We start from the raw sequence: 14594 nt of genomic DNA, 5'->3' as shown, positions 1-14594 counted from the left end.
GGTTTAAAATTAGCATCAGAGTATTGACGTGGGGTCATGTGAGTGTGAGTCTAAATATAGCCCGGCGTTCAGGTGAGGAGGAGTTCCTCCTGATCAAACACGATCCGACTACAGAGAAAAACACCACACAGAGGCACGGCGAAGCCTCTCTCCACAGTCTGGGCACGTCGCTGCCTTGATCCACATCTCTATTTTCCCACAGCCCCTCTGCTGAATTGCGAACCCACAGAGAGACTCCGTCAACCTGCAGCTCTGTTTGGCAACGCGTCTCCTTTTCTAAACAGTCTGAGGAACTCCAGAGTCGAAGTCCACGCTTTAGCAAAACAACCATTAGCAGAACGTGAAGGATTTTGGACGGGCAAGACGCTAAGGCACACATTCAATATTTTTCAAATAAATACAGCAGTGGAAACGATATTCAAAAATAAAAAAAATCCCTGGAATCCAAGGCAAACAACAAAAAAACTGGAGTTATGGGTGCAGGAGTGTTAGCTTTGAGATGTCTGTTGGTGATAAGTGTGAGAAATAATGAAACACAACACCAAAACATCATCACAGTCCCGAGTATGTCCCAAATTCCTGGACAGAGTACTGAATAACATGACACTAAATACACTGTATAGCTGTGTGAAGTCTATATATTACAAGCTACCTCTGATTTCATTTGATTAATGCGGTGCAACAGAATATATGTTTATGTATATGTAATATCCTAGCAGCTACCATGTTCGCCATCTAAGTTTAGCATGTTTAGAGAAGATCTATTATGCTTTTTTGCTCTTCCCCTTTCCTTTAGTGTGTTATAATTATTTTTTTGTGCATGTAAAAGGTCTGCAAAGTTACAAAGTCCATGTTAAAGGGAGTTACTCTCCCCCACAGAAACACTGCTGAAACACCTTGCTTGAATTGCTGCCTTTTCTTCTGTAACGTAGTGATGTCACCATGTAACACATTTGCATAACACCTGCCTAGCAGCCAGTTTGGCATGTCCTCAAACAAAGCTATTTAGAGCGGAGCTGGAGGGGAGTCTGAAAAGTTTGGTTCGGTTGACCAATCACAACAGACAGAGAGTGAAAAGAGGTGCTGCAGCACAGCCGGTATGAGAAAAATAAAGCGTTTTTTTGAATATTAAAGCATGTAAAAATGTTTGAGTAAAAACCCAAAATAAAAGTATGCACCTGAAAATGAGCATGATAGGTCCTCTTTAAAATATGCTAATTAGCACTGAACACAAAGGACAACTGATGGAAATGTCATTGCAAGTATTTGGTCATAAATAAGTATTGGACAAATTAACATTTAGAATGATGACGCTTTCTATATGAAAAGGTAACTTAAAGGATCGCCAAAGTTATTTAAATTCATCCAGAGGGGAAGTGAATGTGTGTACCAAATTTCAAGGCAATCGATCCAGTAGTTGTTGAGATATTTGCCTCAAAAACACAAATGTTTCATTCATCATCTGGGGACCATTAATGTTGAATTTTGCACCGATCCATCAAATCGTTGTAGAGATATTTCCGTTATTGTTAATTACAGCTTTAATAGCATTAAAACAGGCTGCCGTTTTCTACAGTATAATATTGAATGTGCACCAACTGCAGCATGCAAACATCCCATTCATTCCTCTTTGCACTCCTTCCTCCAGCGCCCCTCCCCTCCCTGCTATCCTCCTGGGGATGCTGCATGAGGACAAGACGTTGGTGCGTTACTGGCTATTACATAACACTGAACAGAAGCCCCCATCCCTCCATTCATGTGACAGATTCAGACTCACTGGCTGCACTATACATAGCCAAGGAGAGAGGAGTCGCACGGAGGGAGGAGGGAACACAGCGGGGTGTAAAATAGGGCAAAAAGAGAGGCAGAGTAAATAAAATTTCAAAGAGAAAGAGGGAGTACAGCCTGTTCTGAGACACACACATGGGGGGCTTTTTAGGTCTTAACTGTGCACTGTGTGACTGGGCCAGTGTGGCACGAGATGGTAGTGTGCACGCCTGCAAATGTACAAATGTGTATTTGGCACAGATGTGGGGATTAATCATTATCTTCACAGAAACATTAGGAATTAAGCCTGTTTTGAGTGTGTAAATGATGCTCTTAATGTGCTACAGCAGTGCCACCTTACACATGTGTTTTGATCTGTAAGCACACACATCATCCCTGCCTAGTTACTACACGTGCACGTGTAGCTTGAAACCCACTCCTCACTCTTTATCCTGTTGTCTCCATCTATCTTGTTCTGTCCCTCCCTTAATGATGCTGCGCCCCTGGCTGCTCCTACGTGCTCTGACCATAAAACTCGTTTCTATTTTTGTTTCGGCACGACGCTTCTCCCTCTCTGCAGCTAAATTTAGCCTCAGCCATGCATGGGGAATAGACCGAGAGAGGCAGCGACGCGGCTAAAAATAGCGTTTCAGGTAAAACAGGGAGCCATCCCCCTCCCCTCTCTTTTCCCTCTGCATCACAGAGCAGCTGATTTTTCCCTCCATTCATGAATATTTATGGAGAAGGTTCTATTTGAAGCCGACGCCGAGCTAAAATTAGATCGCAGATCAAAATATCGCCCACGTCTTTCCCTCGCTGCTATTTCACTTCCAGTTTTCTCCTTGTTATCAGGGGAGTGAACATAGTCGTGACTTACTGATGACACTGGACTATTTACCTTTCACTGAAACACAAACACAGACACACAATAATATTATATTGTTTGCATGCACATGATTCACAAAATATACACATAAACAGCAGAAGTAGTTGTTGCCAAGGTAACAGCAAATGAGAATCCAAACAAGACTCAAACAATGATCTTAAAACATATAATATCTGCAATATGTGAAGATTCATTTGTTAGTTTGTGTCAGAGAGGTGTTGATTCAATTGTTGTGTTATTGTCAGTGTATGTACATTATATTTATATTGTATGTATTACATTCATACGTTCATATATTTTTTAATGCAGGCAATGTTGACGGAGAAAAGGTGCGCCGAATGTGAACCCAAAAAACTTCCATTGTGCATACACTTTACATTATGTTCACTAAATATGTCAACCGAGGCATTTTGTGTTTTTAAGGGGTCAAAGGTCAGCGTCCTGCGTGCACGTCGTCCGGACAGGAAGCTCCCACAGAGGCACTGTGGCTGTTCGGACGGCTGGTCCTCACATACTATTGTCTTTGTGTCTTTCACATGCCAGCCAGTCGCACCCAAACACCACCTCTCCTCTCCCTCCCTCACTCCCTCCCTCACTCAAATAAATTTTTTAAAAAAATACAGAATGGGATTTTGTTTGAAACAATCCTGGCGAGTGGGAGGGTGTTGTTTAATAATATACCAGATAAGGTTGTTGAGTTGTGAGTGATGGCTGATGTGTGTAGTAGTCTGGAGAACTGAAATAGATCTGATCACGCCCTCTGTGGACAGGCTCCCTCTGCTGGGCTTTGGTGAAATTGCAAGAGCTGGCCAATCTGGATACTCCACTGTAGACTGTGGAAATATACTGAAGAGCTGAAACAGTCGGTTCACTGATTAGTCGATTGACGAAGAATTCATCAGCGACAGTTTTGATATCTAATTGCCCCCTGCACAAAGGTTTCATTGTCTTATATGATAGCAAACTGAAAATCTTTGGGTTTCAAACAAGTATTTCAAAGAACGTGTCACATTAGGGTAAATGTATTGATGTTGTATTGATGTTTGTAGGGGTGGCGTTAGCTCAGTCCGTGGGGACTTGGTTGGGAGGGTCGCCGATTCAAGTCTTCAAGGCCCCCTATAACTGCTCCCCGGGCAGTGTATAGTAGCTCCTAATATACTAGGATGGGTTAAATGCAGTAGCTACATTTCACTGTGCTGTTATATGTACAATGTGTGACAATAAAATTGCATTTACATTTTTTAAATTGTTTAAAGGTGCTAAATTCGATATCCAGAGCATTAATTTAGCAGCAAACAACTATTTGCTATGTATAGATATAGAGGAGTAATGTCTACCTGAGCAGAGAATGAAGTCACTCTCCCTCTGTTTGTGATGTTATCTGAGCATCTCTGTGCTTTGTTTACGTAGCCGGGCTGGCTGTGCGTGCATTTAGTGCATGTGAGTCCCAGTGTAGGTGCCCCACTGGCTAGCTAATGGCTGCCGCTCTGCACTGCGCTCATAATACCTGTCCACAGGCTCTGTCCTTTCCACATATCCCTTTCTTTGTCTATGTAAGCATCCGTGCAATGCATTCTGGCGGCGCAATTCGAGAGACAGGGCGTCACGTTGGCCGTTCCTCTTTTGCATAAAGTTGAGGTCTAGGCTTCTTTATGCAAATCAGGGGCGCCCGGCGCGACTCGCCGCCTCTGGAAATTCCAGAGAAACTTGTAAACGTTGTCTATCTAAAATAAAGGCAGATTCAGCAACTGCATGGCTTATTTCTCACATAGAATGTTTTCAGAAACACATTTCGGTGAACTATTTCCTTAATATACGAGAAAAAAGTTTCCAAACGAGCTGCCATGTTGGTTCCGGTTTGAAAGCGTCCAAATCAGGTGCCTTGTGTCCAGTGGCAACCCATCATGCATCCACTATTGTGAAGCGAGGCGATCCATTGTGTCCAAAAACGCCCCTGTGGACAAGTACCATCATACAGCTGTTACTGCTGATAACCCTGTCCCGATCTACGACGTTGTCGCAGAAGCACAACGCCCACCCTCCGGTCCACCTAATGCATTGAACGGCGTTCCACTGTTATGAATTCCATCAGAGAAAAACTCTGACTTCACATGTGCAAAAAAAACAACTAATTTTGTTCTTAGTTACAATTTGCAACAGAGTTTTGTGAAACAATAAAACAATATGATCACATTATCAAGATACGAGTTACACTGAAAGTCGATAGATGACAAAATTTAATTATCACTGAGCCCTGTTCTGTAAATGAGACAGAATAAAAGATGTTCAGAGAAGATATCTATTATAAAAGATAACAAGCCAGCTGAAAGACACGCCACTTCATCGGGACTGTATATGGTTAGATAAGTCCATCCTCATTTGGCATCTGCATTCGCACACAGGGCTTTGTTCACATCTGCCTCACAGGCGCCCTCACACACACACACACACACACACACACACACACACACACACACACACACACACACACACCTGATTACTGTCTGTAGTCTAAAGACCAAACTGGAGCCAACATTCCCGGGCATCATAAAGCCCCCAGAAAAAGTGTAAAAAGAGAGGTGTGTTACAGCGTTTGTTATTTAAGTGGCTGGCTGGTAAGGAGTGTGATTGATGGTAAACTGTCAGTGGCCCTGATACTCGACACCCCGCCTGCGTCACCGCCTGTCACGGCAACGTCAATCCCATCTGGGGAGCATTAAAATACAGGAGCTACGGGGCAGAGCGAGAGAGCTAGGGAGAGCGGAGATAGGCCTGTAAACCAGGGCAAGCTGTCATCTGAACCTTCATTCATCATTCCCAGGCCCTCGCTGTGACACAGCCAGTGGTAGAATTTGTTACACCAGACCTGGCTTGCCGGACCGGTCCAGCCATTTATTCAAAAGATATTTAAAAATGTATTTAAATGTAACACAGATATCATCTAGTGACGCCAGAGAGTATTGTATTTCCTTCCTCCTATTACGTAACACAATGAGTGTGTTGAAAGGAGTAAATGAGCTGCAGAGAAAAAGCAGGAAAAGTGTAAAGCTTTTGTTTTTCCTGCCGGGGTGTTTGCAGTAAGCATTATAGTCTGGGGCCAAGTCTGTACGTACATCTGCACATGACACATAAAAGATGTTCTGGAGCAAACAAGGATTAGGATTGGCTTAACGAGACCACAAAATTCACACCAGCAGCTGAGAGTCCACACCCTCAAACTCAACACACAGAACAAAGTGAACCACGGAGGTGGTAAATCTGGCCACATTAGAGAGAAGGGCCTTACAAAAAAAAAGTACTCTTGGAGCAATTTCAAATCCACAGTGACATTTTCTATGTATAACACAAGAGTCACCAGTGTGTGTTCTGGGATGAAAGCTGTCTGCTTGTTTTCACTGTGGCCCCTCGCACAGAGCGAGAACCACCCTGTTTGTTTGTCTTGCCCTTCCTCTCCTTTCCTGTGACATCATGTTATTTGGCCAATGCGGCAACCTGGTGGAGGTTGTGTGTTTTTACACAGTATACCTACATTAAGTCACAATAGCCTTATACAAACTCTACGCCTGAACAGCTGACAGGTTGTCTTTGTCTAAGCTTGTTGTTTCTTGGTCATAATTTTACTTTGCAATATGAACTCTGATTACATTTCATTACATTACGCCTGACATACAGTACATGCATTGCACGGTGGTGCAGTGGTTAGCACTGTCGCCTCACAGCAAGAGGGTCGCAAATCCTGTGTGGAGGTTGCATGTTCTCTCCGTGTTAGCGTGGGTTTTCTCCAAAGTCCAAAGACATGCAGGTTAATTGTTGACTCTAAATTGCCCGTAGGTGTGAATGTGATTGTGAATGCTTGTCTGTCTCTATGTGTCAGCCTTGTGATAGTCTGGCGACCTGTCCAAGGTGTACCCCGCCTTCGCCCAATGTCAGCTGGGATCGGCTCCAGTCCCCCCGTGGTGACCCTGAATAGGATAAGTGGTTACAGATAATGGATGGGTGAATACATGCATTGAATATTCTTTAAATAAGTATCAGCATTAAGAATAGTAGAAGTATAGTTTGGCATTTTGGGAAATACGCTTATTCGCTTTCTTGTTGAGTATATGATGAAAAGTTCTCATGTCTAGCTTAGCATAAAAACAGGAAACAAACAAAGTAAAGAGCCCAATTCGCAATCAAGACAATTTTTCGGCCGGGAACAGTAACTTCTTAGAGTTTCTGCTGGTTGCCTGTTATTGGCCAAGAAATTGTTTGGTACATCACCCCCGTAAAACAGCGAATTGGTTTTTACACTTTGTTTTTTTCGCGATTAAACTAACGAGATATGATATAACGTGTAGGGCTGCACTTAACCATTATTTTCTTGATCAATCGATTAGTTGTTTGGTCTATAAAATGTCAGAAAATGGTGAAAAATGTCGATCAGTGTTTGTTTCCCAAAGCCCAAGATGACGTCCTCAAATGTCTTGTTTTGTCCACAACTCAAGATATTCAGTTTACTGTCATAGAGGAGTAAAGAAACCAGAGATGTTGATATTCTCATCTAACTTCCTGCAAGAAAGCGAATAAGGGTGTTTCCCAAAACTATTCCTTTAACTGATTTCACTGGTACAACTCTTGCGTGGGCAGCAGCATGCAGGAAAACATTAGATTTGTCTCCCAGCGCTCTCTGTTTGTGCCCTTGTCTCTGTTTCTGATTAATACCCCTTATGTTAAAAAACATGAGGGAAATGGCTACACGCTGCATATATCCTGTAGATCCCCCCTCAAAAGCCTTCAACAAAGTAACACTGAATTTAAAAGTAGAGTTTCGCTGCTATTATAAATAGCAACACAAACAATAGTAGTAGAGTATAGACATTATGTAACTGCGATCAGAATCAGACAGTGAAAAATGTTTTTTAAAAGAATGTGAGTCAGTGTAGTGTTAGCTGACACAACAGAAAGGCAGGAACACAAATAACTTCACTGACCTTTGTATAAAACAAGTCAGAGTTACTGTATAATGGGACAAGTTTGTATAGAGCCAGTGATGTAGAAAAGACTGCATTGTTGGCTGTTTGAAGTAAAAGTTATATTTTATCATTGAATAAGTGTAGTGAAGTGTAATTTATCAAATATAGTGAAAACAAATGGATCTATGCCAACGACAACAAAGACTATATTTGGTACTTTATATCAGGCTTTATTTGTTTTTTACAGCGACACACACACACACACACACACACACACACACACACACACACACACACACACACACACACACACACACATTAGCAGTCGCCTAACTGACTGCAGCAGCTGGTTTGTATATTAAACAAGTCTGTGTGTGCGTGTGTGTGTGTGTGTGTATGTATGCGTGTGTGTGTGTGTGGTCACTGTCTTACTGTACTTAAATCTGTCCACTGTGATTAAATCAGAACAGTTTATTTTGCCATGCAGAACAGCTGAAAGCAAGAGGCAGACAAAAATAAAGACAAAACTAGTGAGTGTGCATGTCTGTCTGTGTGTGTGTGTGTGTGTGTGTGTGTGTGTGTGTGTGTGTAAATTATTATCACATGTGAACTGTACTCTCAGTGTTCCCTCTCTGACGCCTGTAATCTCTGAGCCAAGCCCTCTTCCTCAGATCTTTTCTTTGGAAAACAACACAATGCCGTCGTGACGCCTGCACTGGTGGATGTGGAGTGCACGCTGACCTCTGATGCACTTCACTGTGTGAAGTGTCTGCTGAGAACAATCTCTCTGTCAATCATCATTGTTATACTGTGTCAATCGATGATTGACACAGTATAACTTACTTACTGTGTACTGTACTGGCACATTTGATGCATGTTTAGTACGGTGTCATGGTCAGGAAGGTGTGCAGAAAGACTGACAAGACCAGAGGAAAGACTGATTTGTCCATTTTAAATAACAATTCATTTTATAGGTCCGCAAATTTCATGGTAATTAGGTGATAATTAGCAGGTAACCTATTTGAAATTTCTTTGGAATTATTGCTATATTACCCCAATATTTACCTCAAAATGTATCAAAAAAATAACTTACAATATTAAAAAATAATATTCCGCTATTTCCCAATAGCTGGTAATTTATTTAATACATTTCCAGGAAAAGAATACAAAGTTAATTGATATGCTTTATTTCCATGTCTGCTGATAAATAGATGATAATTAACAAATAACTTTCTCCCTGAATCATGACATTAGCTATCAGGTTACATTTGTGTAGACAATAAGTCACACAATGGTGAGATTTGATCTGATCTGATCAGAAGTGTCTTCTATTAGTTTTGGTTTTCCACCTCCGATGAAGAGCAGCCACTTCTCAAGCATAAGGGCCCTATTTTAACGATTATATGCTATTTCAGCATATAAGTATTGAATAATGTTTATAATAAGGTAATTTTCTATACATTTTGAGGTTAATATTGGGGTAATTTGGCAGTAATTCCAAAGACATTTCAAATAGGTTACCTGCTAATTATCACCTAATTTCCATAAAATTTGCGAACCGGTATAATGAAGTGTTACCGTGTTTTTCTTTCTTTCTTAAAATTCTACAGTTTGTTTTTAAGTTGATTATCAGCTGTAAAAATTCCAACAATTTGAGCACAGTCAAATAGTTGAGAAATTGTTGCATTTTGTGTGCCTGTTCTCTCAAATTAGGCTTGGATAACCAATCTTCCACTGTAAACGCATTCCTTCGGTTAAAATACTGTTTGTCTTTCACTAAGTGAAAACAACTTCCAGATAAGGACAGTTTTTGTAACTGCAGACATTGTGTAAAGGACTACAGAGTGAGGTCAGAAGCACCGGCAGTGGTTAATAAACCTGAGTGAGTTGGAGCCCAGAAGAGATTTACAGTGAGTCATAGGAGTGTCCTCGTCTACCTACGCACACACACATTCACACACACACTAAGAACTATTATCCTCCAGGATCATATAGCCCAGCAAAGAAAACAGTGAAGTGAGAGGAGAAGAATTGGAGGGAAATGAACATAAGTGGTGGGTCTGAAGAGAGGAAGTGAGGAGAAAAGATTCGGAAAAGTTCACAACCTGGTCTATAAAAATGTTGTAACATGATCAGCGTGAGGTATTAATGGTAAAGGTTCCTGAGGTGAGACGAGACCACAGAGAAACATCAGACACCGTGAGGGAAAAGAGAGAGACATAAATGTGTGATGATGATATTATGTAAACACGTTGACGCCTTATATGCGCCCAATATGTGGGTTTATCATGACAGCATAAATCAGTTTGAATTCAGACAATATTTAGAACGTTCTTTGCTCTAAAAGTAATTTAGGATAAGATTAGATACAATAAAAGTCTGAACATAAAATGTAAGCATCATCACAGCAGCGGCAAACTAAGCATACAGCACACTGGGAAAATATATGAATAATATGGGTGTATGAAAATACTACTGTGCTCTTATTGTCTACTTAATGCTGTAATACTTGACTAACATCCATTAGATCTTCACACCTTACTTGATTGAATTTGATTTGATTTTACTCTATTTTTCAATTTGTGAATGAGGGACACATTTCTACCATACTTAGGCTGTGGTTGGGGGGGTACCCCCTAACTTTGTTTGTTTCCACGTTGGTCTTCATGTGTATTTGTTTATGGAAAAACTTTTTAGCTTCAATGAAAACAACTTTTTTTTTTTCAAAATGTATCATCCTGCTTCATACTTGAAAACAGGGTCGAAGTACGCTAGTGCCAAATACTCATGGATATCACAGGAAAATCTCAACTTGTCTTTAGACATGGATATGGACACACAAACACACACACATAAAATATGTATTTGTAATAATAACGCAATTATTCTGTCACGCTACGAAAAATGATTCTTGCGCGCTTGTGTCTGGAAAGCTCGTCACTGGACAATAAAGGAGAGCATTCAGTCCATATTACGCCCGTCACACTGCAAACACTCGTTACAAATGATTTCCTAAAAACTGTGTCTAAGGGAGTTTGTTCCAAGTGTTCATGCACAAACACAGGTACGGGCCCGACTTCACATCCCACATGAGTGCAGTATGTGTGTGTCTGTGTTGTGTGTGTGATGCCTGCTGCAACCCAACACCAGTGGACCTGTTCCTCCTGCTTGTGAGCGAGATAAATGAGTGTCCGCGACGCTTCCTGTGGCCCAGACCACCATTAGAAGCCACTGATGATTTAAGAAATGCTTTGGAAACACTTTCAGATGCATTTATCACGACAAAATCCTCTCCCTTGCCAGGACCAGTGAGCGTTAAGCTCTGCTGAGGGCATGGGGCTGACAATAATTTGCACAAATGATGAGATCAGTATACTGTGACTGCAAGCACAGATCCATTTATCACGGCCACATTGACCTGGCAAATTTAGATAGTCATTGACCTCTGGCACAAGTGGTGTGTACCTAACTCAAAGACAAGAGTTTATGTCCACAAACTTATCGATACGAAGAAGAAAAATGAAAAGCTGCTTGACAGGGTTTGGCGTCGAAAACATCAGAGTGCGTCCAACATTCACACCCTCGAGATTTAGATAAATCAAGAAGATGAAGATTTCTCTTTTCCCCCTCCTCTCCTCCCAGGTTGAACTGACAGGAGAAAGTATCTGGTTTCTAACAAATGTACTTAAACCTCACTCTCGTGCATCCTGCCAAAACTGTCGTCTTTGCAAGACTGTTAATAATTCATATTAAATGACTCGGTGCATAAATCACACTCTCTTGCTCCCAAACACCCAACAAAGCTCATACTTGTAGCCTGTCAGTGGTTCATTTAGAAATAATCTTTATGGATTTTTCCATCCATTCCCTGACTGTCATAGCTGCATCATGCTCTGTGTCATTGCCACTTCATTTTCTACTCGGCCCTCTGCAGACGGCGTTGAGAGAAATTAGATGAATAGCCTGAGGACACACAGCAGGCTGTAAATGGCTCAAACTAATGGAGCCATTAACCGCCATTTAATTTTCAATTTTGTCATCAGAATACAGCTTCAGTGATCCGTCATGAAGCAAATAACTTTTGATTTAAAATGCAAAAATCTGGACTTAAAACTAAATTTTGCAGCTATGCATGTCTACAGCCATGCATGCTCTGTAAGTCTGTACTTAGGCACAGCGGGGCTTTGAGCTAAATGCTCACATGCTCACAAATGACTGTGTTAACATGCTGATGTTTGGCAGGTATAATGTTTACCATGTTCAACGCCTTAGTTCAGCACGTTAGCATGTTAACATTTGCTAATTAGCAGCAAACACACAGTAAATGGTAAATGGACTTTTTCATATGGCACCTTTCTAGTCTTCCGACCACTCAAAGCGCTTTACGCTACATGTCAGCATTCACCCATTCACTCACACATTCATACAGTGATGGCAGAGGCTGCCAGGCAAGATGCCAACCTGCCCATCAGGATATAATCTAAGTACTCATTCATGGCTCAGCCTTCAGGAGCAACTTGGGCTAAGTATCTTGCTCAAGGACACTTCGATGTGGATGTGGTAGTCGATGAGGAGCCGGGAATCGAACCGCTGGATGGCCTGCTCTATCTCTTGAGCCACGGCTGCCCAGTACAGTACAGCATATATCATATATATATAGAATATATACAGTATATAAAAGTTAGGAGATCACCAAAGTTAATACAGGAGGACATTAACGTACCATGCCATGACAATCCATCCCATAGTCGTCGAGACACTGAAAACTCAACACAAATGTCAGCCTCATGGTGGCGTTAGAGGAAAAATTGGAGGATCACCAATGTCATTAGGATTCATCCTCTGAGGACCATGAAAGTCTGTACAACATTTCATGGCAATCCTTCTAGACAGTTGTTGAGGTATTTCAGGCTGAACCAAAGTGGTGGACGTACCGACCAACATCCCAAGCTCTGCGCTTCCAGCACGGCTAAAACCCCAAGTTCTATCACGTTGTTCTGAGCCAGCAAACACAGTCAAATTAAATGTGCCTTACAGACTGCTTTCGTAGCCTCGAGTGAATTTCAGGTTCATAAAACTGAAATCAAAGGATGAATGAATGCAGCGCAACACATCAAAGCCCAAAAGCTGCTGGTGTCCCGGGAATCCAGAGGGGAATCTTCTTATCTGTCCTCTTTTAGGAAAAGCAGGTGTTACCTTAACAGCTCAAAGTTGAAAAGAGAAACCAAAACCGCCACTGGGCAAAAGTGTAAACTGCTCATCAAGTAGTATCAGAAGCAGATGTGTTCAACATTTCAGTTTGTATGGTACTCACAGACACGTATAAACATGCATACCCTCGCCACCGACCCATTTACGGAGAAAGGGCTACTGTTATCTGGCTGTTGTCTTCTGCGGTTAGATAATTGGGCTTTAAATCACGCACCGAAGGCACAAAAGACGCTCTGGGTTTGGTGTCTGATGTCAAAAGCTGCAGATTTATATCCTTCCTCCCCTTGCAGATCCGTCTTGTCAGCTTTTTTCATGCCTACGTGAGGAGGCACTCGTGCACGAGTATATTTTACATATATATAAAAAAAAGTGACTCATGTCTGAGAGCCTCCATCCGCTCTCTGGAAGTCATTTTGTTACCAGCACTGTGCTGTGCTTTATGAGAGATGCCCCTAGACACGGAGGAAAGAGAAAGAAGAGGAACTAGAGCGAGAGAGAGAGAGAGAGAGAGAGAGAGAGAGAGAGAGAGAGAGAGAGAGAGAGAGAGAGAGAGAGAGAGAGAGAGAGAGAGAGAGAGAGAGAGGATGATACTAAAAAAGTGGATGCACTTCAGAAGCCTAAAGATTTACAATTTAAACACCATCAATCATTACTGTTAATCATCTCATACTCATAAATATAGCTTTCACTTGAGAAGTGTTGACTTCTCAAATACGTGGTATTTATAGATTCCAAAAATGGGCACTGACAAGGCTGATATGCGTTTCTACTCCTCCAGAGAATAAACAGACTCTAACAAAGTCTGCTCCTCCATCACCGATCGGTGTACCCGGAAAGATCGGTACCTATACCCAAATAAAGCTCTTAGCCTCCCAGTCTGTCTGTGACCTCCCTCCTTGGCCACATTAATTGATCTCGCTGCTATTAAATCTGCAAGGCAGAGAATTTCTGGACTGCTTTTCAGATCCACAAGTGGAAGTAATCTGAGCAGTAGTGCGACAAGTAATAGTCCAACATTTCCATACTGTTACTTTACCCCTGAAATTTTGGCCGCAGAGGACATTCAGTCAATTACATTTCTTGGCACGGGTCTTGAGGGGAATTAAACTGGCCTTTAAAATCCCCCATGCTCACAACTGTTCTGCATTATATCTGATAAACAATGAGGCTCCATCCTGAGAAAGAGGACAGAGGACCATAATGTAAACACAACTTTATCTCTAGGTCCTCCTTCACAGCCTCCCCGCTGGCACTGAGGATTATGTGCAAAGCTGCAAAACATATGGGGGACTTTTCCTGTGAGAATATTTGGGTAAAGGACAGTGGCATTAAAGGGGCTGTGATTTATGCAGAGAACAACCAGGAGTTCTCATGGGTGCCTGTAAAAAACACATTCACACACACGCTTTATTTGTCTTGAGCGTGTGTGTGAATGTGGTTCTTTCACATGTCGCTGAGGGGAAAAAGTCCTAAGGTTGCCGTTTAGAGACGAAACAGGCCGGCTTGTGGTTACAGCTGCAGCAACGATCAATATGTTAATTTAACCACCATGTGAAATCTATGAATTCACTGTCAACTATTGAATATCCAATCCTATATTGGAATACATTTCAAGTTAGTAATATAAATCTGCTACACATTTGCTAAACTTATCTGCCTTTAAAAAAGTTTTGCAGCTAATAAAATGTAAATTGCAAATTGTACAATCGCCTGCATTTCTATCTCTGTCACACATTTAAAATCACAGTTAGACTTCTGCACAGCTTGTAACCTTT

General features: G+C 41.6%; 1 protein-coding gene across 7 annotated transcripts in view; it reads right to left on the bottom strand.

The window, feature by feature from the left end:
- Positions 1-14594, bottom strand: part of pde4ca (phosphodiesterase 4C, cAMP-specific a) — a 59843-nt gene that overhangs the window by 16187 nt on the left and 29062 nt on the right. The gene's annotated exons all lie outside the window — the stretch shown is intronic.

The sequence above is a fragment of the Sebastes fasciatus genome, chromosome 11 (genome assembly GCF_043250625.1).
Source record: "Sebastes fasciatus isolate fSebFas1 chromosome 11, fSebFas1.pri, whole genome shotgun sequence".
NCBI classification, from domain to species: Eukaryota; Metazoa; Chordata; class Actinopteri; order Perciformes; family Sebastidae; genus Sebastes; species Sebastes fasciatus.
The sequence above is the reverse complement of the archived record's forward strand: the minus strand, read 5'-3'. Positions and strand labels throughout refer to the sequence as shown.